The following is a 15,280-nucleotide window of genomic DNA, read 5'->3' on the forward strand; positions in this document are numbered from 1 at the left end:
GCTTTGTATTGCGCATGGGGGATCTTAGACTTGTGTGCGGCTCCTCCGCCATGGAAACCCATTTAATGAAGCTTAATGAAGTTATTTAATTTAATGAAGTTATTGTGCTGACGTTGCATCCAGAGGCAGTTTGGAACTGTTAGCTTGTGTAGCCTACCACTTCGCGGCTGAGCCATTGTTGCTCCTAGACGTTTCCAATTCACAATAACAGCCCTCACAGTTTACCGGGGCAGCTCTAGCAGGGCAAAAATTAGACAAACTGACTTGTTGGAAAGGTGGCATCCTATGACGGTGCCACCTTGAAAGTCACTGAGCTCTTCAGCATGGGCCATTATACTGCCAATGTTTGTCTATGGAGATTGCATAGCTGTGTGCTGGATTTTATACACCTGTCAGCAACAGGTGTTGCTGAAATAGCCGAATCCCCTAATTATCAAGGGGTATCCAGTGTCCACATACTTTTGGACATGTAGTGTATCTTTGAATGTATACCAATAAATTCTATACTCTAATTAACAGAGTTCTATGTAGTGAAGTGGGTTAAGGTTAAAACATTTCTCTTAACTCCACACAAATTAAATGGGGAAAACTTATCAGTCAATTACGATATTACTGTTTATTCCATTTAAATGAAAATATGCAGATTAGGAGTCATCTTTCAAAGGATATATACACCAATATCTAGTTACATTTTACACTTTACAAGGGAAAAGAGTGCTGGACAGGTACATTTGTTGTGTATTTATAAATGTGTGTATTTCAATTAACTAATCATACGGACTTGATACAGACAGTTTTTTCTATTAGTAGCTGAATCCAGTCAGGCAAGTGAAATATTATAAGAACAGTCCTGCTGCGAGGGATAGGTCTACAGACCATTTACTTGAACTGGTTAAATGGCTTGAATGATAACAAAGAACTTGGTAGACTAAAAGCTACTGTAGTTTATTTGTTAACTCTGGAGCTGATCAGTCTGGTATCCAGGCTACACACGTTTTAGCTGTGACTCTTGGGCTGTGACTTCAAAGCTAAATACAACCATACATCCCACAATTTTTTTTTGTTGCTTAAGCCTCGGTCATATTGGATGATTAATTATAAACACATTGACAAGAACATTCATAAACACAAAGAAAATGTAAGGTTAGTTAGTACTGTACAACTCATAAACTTCAACAGCCAGCATAGTTTGACATTTGGTCGACTGTGTTTATTTTTATGTCACTCTGAACTTCAAGTTTCAAATGGGCCACTTTTTACAGATATGTTTTATCCGATTCCCAAATGCCCCATATCATGGACCTGCCAAATCGAACATTACTGTTTAAACTGGTTTGTGTGCAATGTAGTATTAGTTATAACCAAATATATAAAAAAATATATACAAAATAAAACCTTATCAAGCCTTATCCCCAAAACAATGGAAACCAATATTTTGAAAATGAATTAATTTAACAAAAGACACAATACAGACTGTTCCATTTGACTCAGGATGCAAATACTGGCACTTATTGACTTTGGCATTAAAGTGTTATTGCACACGCAACAGTCAGGACTCTAACTGCAGCTTGTTGATTAGACGCAGTTAACTTATTGGTAACACTTGAAAATGTCACAATATATGTGTTATGTCCTCTGTCACAACGTGGGAAAGAAACTTTTGCGAAACTGTCATTTACAGTATAACAGCAAACTGTCTATTGTAGGGGGTTATTATAGGTACCACACCATGTTACAGGCTTTAAAAACGAATGGTACCTAAAATTGTAATCTATTTCTAGGCCTATAGCCAGTTGTTTTTAGTGTAACCTACTCCTCCGGAATTGAGCCTTTCATTGCAATACATATTGGTTAGTTAAACACTAGTAGCTGTTTCTTTTATTCTCCTCTGTGGAAGGAAAGAGAGGCTCTACTTTGCACATGATGTATAGTTCATCCAATATAATTAGAATGGTAATTATATGGTTGTAATTCTATTCATTCCAATTCTATGGTTCCTCCATCTACATTCTTATCAGAGAAATCCCCATTGTCTTGGCACATCGATTCCGCCTGCACTGATGAGCGTTGCGTTTGGAGTGACACAATCTGACGTTAGACAATGAGAAATCCTGTCACTTCATGAATAAAACAGGTTAATGATACTACAGTACCTACCAAACAAACAAAAATACTACGAAACCTACTAAACCCACAGAAACAAAGCTCTTGACCTCATTGCTGGTGAGAAGTGTTTTTGTGATTTTGTGTTTTTCTTGTCTCAGATACAGTGTACCTTAATGATACCTATACTTTGCTGCTATATCATTTTCTCTATATAAACCTCCTTACTTGCTGATGCAAAATTGACATGAACATTGATGTATGCTTGACACAGAGGTGTTAAGCCAAGATTTTTTCTAAACGTCAACATCAACCATCCTCCACAGATCACTAGACACATGATGCATTCTATATAGTAGTGGGAGTGATTAACAATTTACTTGATTGACTAGAGAAAGTTAAGAGATTCCTGTGTAAGGCATTAAACTCAGTATAAATAAATAAAAACAACTGTTTGGGGAAAATTAATAAACCTTGCCAGAGAGTACAATTTTTGAGATAAGCTTTCATAAAGGTCCATTATCATGATTTTGAGGGGGTATGCATACTGTCATTATAATACCTCCTGACATAATCACCAATTAGCATAGGAAAACATTTATTAGAATTCCATGGACTTAATCCATATGACCAGCTATGAGCTCCATGCTCCAATCTCCACTTCTTTAATGCCTTTGTGCATTTAACACATGGAGCAAAATGTCATGTGTCATGATGATACACTTATATAGGCATAATGACACAGTTATGCATACACTTTCGACTAAAGAATTCCCTGTATTTAACTAAGTCATTTGATTTGTTTTTTTGTATGAAGAAAAATGCTGTCAGTGTCTTCCACACCTTGTAGTATTCATAATGCCATCTGGGGATAGTAACAGAACCACATAGCTCTGATAACCTAAGTGATTAAGTCAGTGATGGATGTCAACTGAAGGGCTGGTCTTTAAAAAAAAAAACAGTTTTCTGTTTAGAGTTAATAACGCTTCAGATCATTAAGCTTGAAATCTTTGCTTGGTACAAAACACAAATGTTTTAGCCCTCTAATAGCAGATCAGTGAAAGGCTGAAACGCAGCAGTGCTTCCCGCAGTTTTCAAGATGTGCAAGTGGAAACATGAATAATTGATGATGTGGAAGAAGAAATGTCATGCAACTTTTGTTTTGCACTAAAGCACTGCCCCATTGCACAGTGTAAAATGCTAGTGGTGACGCAGGGTCTATAAGAAATATACATGTATACAGTATTGCACAAAGTCTGCACAACTCAATGTAAGTATTTTAAGAATGTACATTTTAATTCTGATTTGTTTATTAAATAGACTGGAGTAACATCTGCCAATATCTGTCTGTTGAAATATGAAACATATTGTCTCATAAACTCTGTTCATCCCTTAATCTTGGCACTGTCATTTTTATGACTTATTATTGCTTGAATGGCACTCATTTACATGAAAATCATATGTTTTATGACAAAATGTGCAAGAACTTCATCTGTATTGTGTTGTGTTAACCTCAAATCTAATTATTGGCTTTGATCATTGGTCCATTTGCAGTAATATGAGCAGACCAATTCTATGTGGCTTCTATATGATGATACTGTATCATTATTTACTGCTATACTGTAAGTCTATGTTGGTCTTTGTGCTTCACCAACCTGCAGATTTCTTTCTGTACGTTGTCACTGTATCTCTGTAAATGATGCTGTTTTAGACATAACCACAGGCAGACAGGGAACTGTTGTTTCAAGAAGATGCCCATGCACCACCTGTTTGTTATCGCCGCGTGCCAGGCTTCAGACACACAGGCAGTGAAGGAGACTACCAATATGTGAACTGAAATGAAAAGGATATATGGATCTATTTCAAATCTGCAAATGGCATGGTATGAAACAGCAAATGGTTTATTAAGACTTTCTACTTGACAATGAGGTGTGACCAATGATGTATATAAATGTACATATATACGTGCATGCTGAAGGAAAATAGAGCCAATTTTGTTGGAAAGGAAAGGGTTAACACTGAGTTTTGTTTGGTGGTCTCTTGGGCGATAAATCTAGCTAGCTAAATCAGCCATTGGCTAGTCCATCAGAAGCTAGATAGAAGGCATCTGCCATCTACTCTCTTTATGTAGTGTTGTGTTGTCTCGTCGTGATGTGTGTTTTCTCCTATATTTATATATTTTTTACATCGTTTTAATCCCAGCCCTCATCCCCGCAGGAGGCCTTTTGCCTTTTGGTAGGCCGTCATTGTAAATAAGAATTTGTTCTTAACTGACTGCTTAGTTAAATAAAGGTGCAATAAAATTTAAAATGTAACTGTATTAGGTCCACATTTTGGAGTGACAGTGGAATCAACCAATCACATTTTGACAGTTTTTACGAAGAATTTGGAAACTTCAGCCTTCTCAAAGGCCAACAGGTCACAGGAGCAGTAGATTTCCCGTGGTCTAGCTAGCTATCTTTTGCTGAAAGCCAGTTTGCAGCGGCAGCAGCAGGTGTTATCGAAGAGGATGTTGTTGCTAATTTGTTAACTTCTCCCTTTTCAAGAATAACTTTCAACAATAAGTTAAGTATAAATGATCATCATCTGGTGAGTGGAACGGTTTTTTTAATTGGAGCTCGCTGATAGCCATCTCTTTGAAAATAACTTGTGTGTGAAACATTGATGCATTTAAACTTTAGGTCACAGGTTACTTTGTGCTAAACATGAAATATTTTCTGCAATGGGAAGTAATTATTGTATATTTCGATAAGGAAATAATTAGCCTGATGGTTGTGTTTTTGCATTCTTATGATTGGGACCTACTGGCTTATTATGCCAGAGTGAATGGACTGCTTATCTTTAACATCATGCTGTGTGTGGCTGCTGTCTTTCCATCAGCCCTACGTAGTGGTGCTTGGAGAAGTGTGTATACTCTGATTTGGCAAAGATTTTCGCTAACAGCCTGCACAACGAAGGAAAGGCACCCTGTGTGAAAATTCCTATGTTTTTCTGTTATTTTTATTTTTCCTATATATTTTTCAGATTTGCATTCTCAAAATTAAACTTTTTGTTTTATAGAAAAACAATAAAAATGGCATGTTCTAAGTCCACAACAATGCTTAAACTACATGAGGAGACCATTTTGGAGGCCTGGGAAAAATCGACAAAAATATATTTTTGGGGGGTGGGGGGTGCTGGGGAGTATTTTTGTAATAATAAGGTATTCTTTTTTTGTTTTTGCTCAATCTGATTGGGTGGGCCTGGCTCCTCAGAGGGTGGGAAAATGGGGCATGATGACTGAATTGTGCATCACAAATAACTAACCAAGACTTCGGACTAAACTTTTTCAATACCTGGTTTGCACGCCCATTGTTGCCCTAGTTAGCATTTACTTGTAGATATCATAAGTTGAAACGCCTTTCCTACATCCCTGATAATTATGAGTGTTTTACTCTGCTGATCTCGGCTCGTCTCTGGAAGAAATGACATGTCCTCACTGTCCGAGACCAAGTCAAGACCGAATACAACTGTATCCGACACAAGACCGAAACACTCAAAATGTGGTCTCGATACAAGACTCCTACATCACTGGTAACTACAATGTTGTTGATCCATCCTCAGTTTTCTCCCAACAGAGCCATGAAACTCTGTAACTGTATTAAAGTCACCATTGGCCTCATGTTGAAATCCCTGAGCGGTTTCCTTCCTCTCCGGCAACTGAGTTAGGTAGTGACTGGTTGTATTGACATTACAAGTGTAATGAATAACTTCACCATGTTCAAAGGGGTATTCAATGTCTGCTTTTTCTGTGTGTGTTTGTGTGTGGGGGGGATAGATCAGCTTCCATCAATGTAATTGTCTGCATCATTTCCAATCCCCCAAGTACTTTTGTAAATATGTAAATGATATACAGTACTAGTGGGAGGTTTGGATACACCCACTCATTCCAGGGTTTTTCTTTATTTGTACTATTTTCTACATGGTAGAATAATAGTGAAGACTTCAACACTGTGAAATAACACGAATGGAATCATGTAGTAACCAAAAAAGTGTTAAACAAATCAAAATATATGTTATATTTGAGATTCTTCAAAGTAGCCACTCTTTGCCTTGATGACAGCTTTGCATACTCTTGGCATTCTCTCAACCAGCTTCATGAGGTAGTCACCTGGAATGCATTTCAATTAACAGGTGTGCCTTGTTAAAAGTTAATTTGTAGAATTTCTGTCCTTCTTAATGTATTTGAGCCAATCAGTTGTATTGTGACAAAGTAGGAGTGGTTTACAGAAGATAGCCTTATTTGGTAAAAGCCCAAGTCCATATTATGGCAAAAAGAGCTCAAATAAGCAAAGAGAAATTACAGCCCATCATTACTTAAAGACATGAAGGTCAGTCAATAAAGAACATTTCAAGAACTTTGAAAGTTTCTTAAAATGCAGTCTCAAAAACCATCAAGCGTTATAATGAAACTGGCTCTCATGAGGACCGCTACAGGAAAGGAAGACCCAGAGCTACCTCTGCTGCAGAGGATAAGTTAATTTGAGTTACCAGCCTCAGAAAATGCAGTAGAAATATATATTTCACAGAGTTCAAGTGACAGACACATCTCAACATCAACTGTTCAAAGGAGACTGTGTGAATCAGGCCTTCATGGTTGAATTGTTGCAAATAAACCACTACTAAAGGACACCAATAAAAAGAAGAGACTTGCTTAGGTCAAGAAACACAAACAATGGACATTAGACTGGTGGAAATCTGTCCTTTGGTCTGATGAGTCCAAATTTGCGATTTTTGGTTCCAACCGCCGTGTCTTTGTGAGACGCAGAGTAGGTCAAGATGATCTCCGCATGTGTGGTTCCCACCCTAAAGCATGGATGAGGAGGTGTGATGGTGTAGGAGGGCTTTTCTGGTGACACTGTCTGTGATTTATTTAGAATTCAAGGCACACTTAACCAGCATGGCTACCACAGAATTCTGCAGATATACGCCATCCCATCTGGTTTGCGCTTAGTGGGACTATCATTTGTTTTTCAACAGGACAATGACCCAACACACCTCCAGCTATTTGACCAAGAAGGAGAGTGATGGAGTGCTGCATCAGATGACCTGGCCTCCACAATCACCCAACCTCAACCCAATTGAGATAGTTTGGGATGAGTTGGACCACAGAGAGAAGGAAAAGCAGCCAACAAGGGCTCAGCATATGTGGGAACACCTTCAAGACTGTTGGAAAAGCATTCCAGGAGAAGCTGTGTGAGAGAATGTGTGCAAAGCTGTCATCCAAGCCAAATTTTACTCCTGTACTTTTTAGCCTAGCCATAAAAGGGGTTGAATACTTATTGACTCAAGACATTTGAGCTTTTCATTTTTAATTCATTTGTACAAAAATAATCTACATGTAATACGTTTTAAATTCAGGCTGTAACACAACAGGATGTGGAAAAAGGGATGTTAACACTTAAATGGCCATTTTAAGGAATGTCTACATGATAGAGGGGAAAGGAGTATTAGCATGTTGTACTGTTAATAAATGTATCCGGCCGTAATCTGCTCTGTGTAACATGTACGCTGGGAGTCGGGAAGCAAGTACAGAGAGGGAATCATTTAATAAATAAACGAAACATGGAACAAAACAAGAAACACAAAAAACACACAGACAAGAAACAGAATCAATAACGACCGAGGAAAGAACCAAGGGGAGTGACAGATATAGGGGAGGTAATCAGGAAGGTGATGGAGTCCAGGTGAATCTCATGAGACCCAGGAGCGAGTAACGATGGTGGCAGGTGTGCGTAATAATCTGCCGACGTCAAGAGCCGGAGAGGGGGAGCGGGAGTACACGTAACACTGTGTTAGCATTCAGTAACATTCATTTAACTTTGTGAAGGCATACTATGAATTACCATTTACCTAGCAAATAATGCTAAAGTTCTCATTTATGGCGAAGCAATTGACATGCATTTCTCGTTGTGTGGGTCTGGTGTTTGAGTTAGGCCTACAGACATGCTACTGTCTCACAGATCCAGAAGAACAAATTGCTGCATGTTTCATCATTCTAGCTCTGTAAGGGATCATTGAAGGTAGCAGGGTGCATCAGCTATATACAGTCCTCAGTTCCATGCATGTTATTAGGCTATCCAAGCATCTAAAAACCTAAAAGCACACAATACAATCAGATTGTCAATGTTGCACCAATTCTGTAAAAGACACAAAAATAATTTTCTTACCTTATGGTCAGTGGTGTGCCATCCACCCATGTCGTGGTCGATTCCATTTCTATGTCAGACAGACCAATCCAGTACCTCATCTTTTGGAATCCATTGTTAAATTCCTAGCATATTGGCAGAAAAAAATATATTGGCATACTGGCATCAACAGTCCCACACTAGTTTCCCTCCTTTCTTTCTCTCACCTGTTCCTCTTTGCTGTTTATGATCACCAGGTCTGCTCCTCTCCTCTTGCAGTCCTTTCTACTCTCCTCCCAGGATTTAGTTTCAGTAGAGATGTAATACCAACTGGAGCCGAAAAACCTCCATCCCTGTCTTACCATCCCTGTTGAAAAGCAGCATAATAGAGCAGTAGAAAAGTAGCACTCATGTCCATATTGACACAAAAACCTCTTAGTGAATTATCCATTTAGATATATAAATATTATGGTTGTTTAAGCATTCCAAGATGGTGAATCAATGACTGTTTACACTCTCGCTCTCCTTTTTCAGATAAAGTACAACTCACCTAGCACACAGTTGAAACTGATCTCTCACTTTAGTCATGGTATCATAATTTGTCTTCATCTGGTCTATAGCTTTAATTAACTGGTCTCTCTCGTTAATTAACTGGTCTCTCTCATTAGTCACGGCATTGAAACTGGTCTGTGCCTGGTCTCTCTCGTTAGACATGGCAGTGAAACTGGTCTGTGCCTGGTCTCTCTCGTTAGACATGGCAGTGAAACTGGTCTGTGCCTGGTCTCTCTCGTTAGACATGGCATTGAAACTGATCTGTGCCTGGTCTCTCTCGTTAGACATGGCAGTGAAACTGGTCTCTAGTTGGTTTCTATCTTTTAAAGTGACATTGAAAAGGGTCCGTAGCTGGTCAGTCTCTTCAGTTAGGTTATTGTAACTGGTCTGTAACCAGTGTATCAGTGCAGAGTTGGCTCTAAGAAGAGAAGCTAAGATTTAGATGGCAGAAAGAGCCTATGATTCATGAGCTGTTTGTTATTTTCAGCATTATGTGTACAACTCCTTTATCTTTTGAAAAACATGCAGTTTAAGATTCTCCAGTTACAAGCATGTCATTACTGTAGTTTGTATAATTTTCCTGATTTTGCTAACTCTACTTCAAAGCTATTTTGTCAGAAATAATTTCACTCACAGAAGAGGTGCAGGGAGACATTGAGTGTGAATTGTACAATGCACATCAGACCAACGCTCACAGTGACCAGTCTGTAGACTATTCTCCCTGGCCCTGTATTCTCAGCTCCTGGGATGGTTAGGAAACAGCAGAGGAAGGCACTGAATAACGCCTGTCTACTTCTTGACAATGACATTGAATGCACAACTAGCAAGGTAGTAACCTAATTTGTGTGGTCCCTAAAAACAAAACGCATCCTTATCATGACACATTATAACAGGTTATACATCCATTTGTCCATGAAAGAGTAATTTAGCCTGACAGGATGTTAGGATGTTGGTTTGAATCCAACATCCTAACATTTGTACTCTGCATTTAACAGAGTACAATGCAATTTGGATAAGCTCTCTTACCTGTTTTTTTCTGCCTCCTCTGAATCATTTGCTGCAGTCTTCATGTGTATATCCTTTGTATCCTCGGAAAGGTTTCCATGGTTCACATTGATTTCAGAATTTCCTGCTCTGACAATGTCTTCCATCTCTTGTGATGAAGTATGCGTGGTGACAGTGTGGTTCTCCACAATGGACAAGCTCTGTGATTGAGGAACTTATTTAAGCAAATTGAAAACAGGAAGCTGGTATATCAGGGACAACATTTAAATGTTTTTCTTATCATTATTCTTCCTCCTATATATTGCCCTACTTTTTAGGTCTCAACTTCTGTCAAAGTTTTCATGTGGTTTTGGCACAGAGGAAAAGATAGACAGTGACCTTGTTGATATCCTGGAAAAGTGGTTGCCTCTCCATTGATGTTATACTTTATTGGTACCATTGATTCCCAGCATGATAATTATAAGTGTCAAAAAACCTGTCATTCAAAGTAGTAGTAAACAGGAATAGAAAAATTATGTTGGGCTACTACAGTGTTACATTTTTTTAAATCCATGAGTGATGATTCATTGGAAGATGGTATTTACACAATTAAACCCTTTACACCAATAGTTGTCACAAGTGCTTTAGTAGGACCTAACCTGGCCAGGACCCCAAAATATCAAGCAGAAGCACAGTGGCAAGGAAAACTCCCTAGAAGGAAGAAACCTCGAGAGGACCCATAATCAAACATACAGTGCATTCTGAAAATATTCAGACCCCTTCCCTTTTTTCATATTTTGTTACATTACATTACAGCCTTATTCTAAAGTAGATTAAATAAAAAACATCCTCATCAATCTACACACACAGCTCACAAATTACTGCACCTGTACATAGCCCACCTATAATTTAGCCCAAACAACTACAGTGCCTTGCGAAAGTATTCGGCCCCCTTGAACTTTGCGACCTTTTGCCACATTTCAGGCTTCAAACATAAATATATAAAACTGTATTTTTTTGTGAAGAATCAACAACAAGTGGTGCACAATCATGAAGTGGAACGACATTCATTGGCTATTTCAAACTTTTTTAACAAATCAAAAACTGAAAAATTGGGCGTGCAAAATTATTCAGCCCCTTTACTTTCAGTGCAGCAAACTCTCTCCAGAAGTTCAGTGAGGATCTCTGAATGATCCAATGTTGACCTAAATGACTAATGATGATAAATACAATCCACCTGTGTGTAATCAAGTCTCCGTATAAATGCACCTGCACTGTGATAGTCTCATAGGTCCGTTAAAAGCGCAGAGAGCATCATGAAGAACAAGGAACACACCAGGCAGGTCCGAGATACTGTTGTGAAGAAGTTTAAAGCCGGATTTGGATACAAAAAGATTTCCCAAGCTTTAAACATCCCAAGGAGCACTGTGCAAGCGATAATATTGAAATATTGAAATGGAAGCTCATACAAGGAGAAGACTGATCAGAGATGCGGCCAAGAGGCCCATGATCACTCTGGATGAACTGCAGAGATCTACAGCTGAGGTGGGAGACTCTGTCCATAGGACAACAATCAGTTGTATATTGCACAAATCTGGCCTTTATGGAAGAGTGGCAAGAAGAAAGCCATTTCTTAAAGATATCCATAAAAAGTGTTGTTTAAAGTTTGCCACAAGCCACCTGGGAGACACACCAAACATGTGGAAGAAGGTGCTCTGGTCAGATGAAACCAAAATTGAACTTTTTGGCAACAATGCAAAACGTTATGTTTGGCGTAAAAGCAACACAGCTCATCACCTTGAACACACCATCCCCACTGTCAAACCTGGTGGTGGCAGCATCATGGAATGGTTCAAAAATGGAATGGAATGGTTCAAAAATAAACATATCCAGATGTTAGAATGGCTGAGTCAAAGTCCAGACCTGAATCCAATCGAGAATCTGTGGAAAGAACTGAAAACTGCTGTTCACAAATGCTCTCCATCCAACCTCACTGAGCTCGAGCTGTTTTGCAAGGAGGAATGGGAAAAATGTCAGTCTCTCGATGTGCAAAACTGATAGAGACATACCCCAAGCGACTTACAGCTGTAATCGCAGCAAAAGGTGGCGCTACAAAGTATTAACTTAAGGGGGCTGAATAATTTTGCACACCCAATTTTTCAGTTTTTGATTTGTTAAAAAACTTTGAAATATCCAATAAATGTCGTTCCACTTCATGATTGTGTCCCACTTGTTGTTGATTCTTCACAAAAAAATACAGTTTTGTATCTTTATGTTTGAAGCCTGAAATGTGGCAAAAGGTCGCAAAGTTCAAGGGGGCCGAATACTTTCGCAAGGCACTGTACCTCTTTCCCTACTGTATTTATTTTATTTATTTATTTTATTTTGCTCCTTTGCACCCCATTATTTTTATTTCTACTTTGCACATTCTTCCACTGCAAATCTACCATTCCAGTGTTTTACTTGCTATATTGTATTTACTTTGCCACCATGGCCTTTTTTTTGCCTTTACCTCCCTTATCTCACCTCATTTGTTCACATCGTATATAGACTTGTTTCTACTGTTTTATTGACTGTATGTTTGTTTTACTCCATGTGTAACTCTGTGTCGTTGTATGTGTCAAACTGCTTTGCTTTATCTTGGCCAGGTCGCAATTGTAAATGAGAACTTGTTCTCAACTTGCCTACCTGGTTAAATAAAGGTGAAATAAAATAAATAAAAATAAACACACAATACCCCATAATGACAAAGCAAAAACAGGTTGAGATATTTTGGAAAATGTAATAAAAAAAATCTGAAATACCTTATTTAAATAAGTATTCAGACCCTTTGCTATTAGACTCGAAATTGAGCTCAGGTGCATTGATTATCTTTGAGCTGTTTCTACAACTTCATTGGAGTCCACCTGTGGTAAATTAAATTCATTGGACATGGTTTGGAAAGGCACACACCTGTCTATATGAGGTCCCACAGTGGCATCCATCATTTTTAAATGGAAGAAGTTTGGGACCACCAAGACTCTTCCTAGAGCTAGCCGCCCGGACAAACTGAGCAATCGGGGGAGAAGGGCTTGGTCATGAATGTGAAGAAATAGCACATTCCACCTCCCACAATCCCATGGCGTAAGTGGAAACATGAATATTTGATGATGTGGATGATAAAAATGCATGCAACTTTTGTTAAGCACTTAAGCACTACCACTTTGCACATTTTAAGGCCAGGTTCAGCGGTAACCCATGTTAACCGATAAACACATAGCTTATCATTGCTTTTGTTTAGGCAGTCTGGGATGTAACTGAGTTGGAGCTGTCAAATCGGTGATCATCTGCTTTTATGGTCATTGTCACTGAAACCACACCCATCCAAATATCCCACCCCATTAGAAGTTCCAAACGAGAAAGTGTAGGCTATATATACACTGAACAAAAATAAATGTAAAGTGTTGGTCCCATGTTTCATGAGCTGAAATAAGATCCCAGAAATTTTTCAAACTCACAAAGCTTATTTTTCTCAAATTTGGGGGAACAAATCTGTTTACATCCCTGTTAGTGAGCATTTCTCCTTTGCCAAGATAATCCATCCACCTGACAGGTGTGGCATTTCAAGAAGCTGATTAAACAGCATGGTCATTACACAGGTGCACCTTGTGCTGGGGACAATATAAGGCCACTCAAAAATCATCGGTCTACTAGCTGCCACCGATCCCTTTTTCTTTTCTGTTGGTTTTGTCTTGATTGTTTTCACCTGTTGCTTTTTTTGGTTCATCAATGGTCTATTTCAACTTCCAGTGCCCGTCTGCTTTTGTGCGGGCTTATTCCTACTGTCAGTGGTGAAGTTGTTTTCTCCTACGTAATTTGTTGTATGTTATTTCCTGGTTTTTGGAGACATACCTGATTTATGGTCATTGCCTGATTGTTGGCTAGACCAAGCGAAATAAACACATCCATTGGAAGTATTGCTCTCTGCGCCTGACTCTACACCCACCACTCCTAGAATTCTGTGACATCTATGGTATATTGGCAATCACACAATTTAATGTCCACCTACTTTGCGTGATGGAAACAGGCTTCCCCCAAAAAAACTGAACTACCAAAAAAACTACAAAAAAATGTATAAATTAAATAAATCAAACAACGTTTCTGTAAAAAAAACAACAACAACAACAAAAAAAAAAACGATCTGATCCCTACACAGGTTCAAGGAGAACCTGGGAGGGCGGGTCTTCCGGCTCCAGTACCCCTTGCAAGTCTTCAGGTGTAAAATCTTTGACTCCCAAAAACGTTTATGCCGCAGCCAGAATAATGTCCAGTTTTTTTCCCACTTCTTTTAGACTTGTGCTGAACAGTTTATAACTGTGGCAATGAACACAACAAAATCCACCTTTTTAACACAGGTTTGCTGTATGGCAGCAAACATTTACTACAGGCTGTGGTGTATCCACTACCATCTCTTCAAGAGCATCTCTTGTTTTCTCAATTATTTTAATCGCCTCCGCATAGGAGATTCGATTGACCGCTTTAACATTTGCCACCTCAATTTCCTTCACCCTTACCGTTCTTCAGCATACTGTTCTTCAGTATACCGTTCTTCAGTATACTCTGTTCGTCTGCAAACACTTGAAACATGGCCAAATCCTTTACAATTCTTACACTGCAGTGGTTTGGGGACGAAAGCTCTTACGGCGTATCTTACATAACCAAGCTTCACATGTGTAGGTATTTGCTCTTCAGAAATACAATGAATCAAAATAAGGCCACTCCGGGTCACTCTGACAGACCACTTTTCCAAGTGCATACTTCACCATTTTCGACACCTCAAACGGGTTTCCCAAATATGCATCCTTACTCAACAAACACATCCCAACAAGAAGGAATTCATTATCATTTACACATGTATCCTTCAATAAAAGGTTTGACAATTTCCTTTTTGTTCCAGTTTTTTATACTACTGTTGTCCATTCAGAACATTCGTCTTCACCAAATTTACTCGACGCGCTGCTTAATTCAAACTCAAAAATTCAAAAGCATCCACTTCCGCAATCTTTCAGGGACCTGCGATGTCCACTTCCCACCCATCCCTCAAAACTTGATAAATTTGTGGCATTTTGTTGTGTGACAAAACAACACATTTTAGAATGGCATTTTATTGTCCCCAGCACAAGATAATGTAATGATCATGCTGTTTAATCATTTTCTTAATATGCCACATCTGTTAAGTGAATTGATTATCTTGGCAAAGGAGAAATGCTCACTAACAGGGATGTAAACAACCTTGTTTACAACATTTTGGAGAAATATGCTTTTTGTGCAGATGGAAAATGTCTGTGACCATTCATTTCAACTCATGAAACATGGGACCAACACTTGTGTTTCTATTTTTTTTAGTATATGTTGGTCTACTACAGTGTTTAATGGTATGAAATCCATGAGTGATGATTCACTGGAAAAATCTTTACAAAACCCTTTACACAAAT

Source organism: Oncorhynchus mykiss, chromosome 12, assembly GCF_057628025.1.
Source record: "Oncorhynchus mykiss isolate SJ-2025 chromosome 12, ASM5762802v1, whole genome shotgun sequence".
Classification (NCBI taxonomy): Eukaryota; Metazoa; Chordata; class Actinopteri; order Salmoniformes; family Salmonidae; genus Oncorhynchus; species Oncorhynchus mykiss.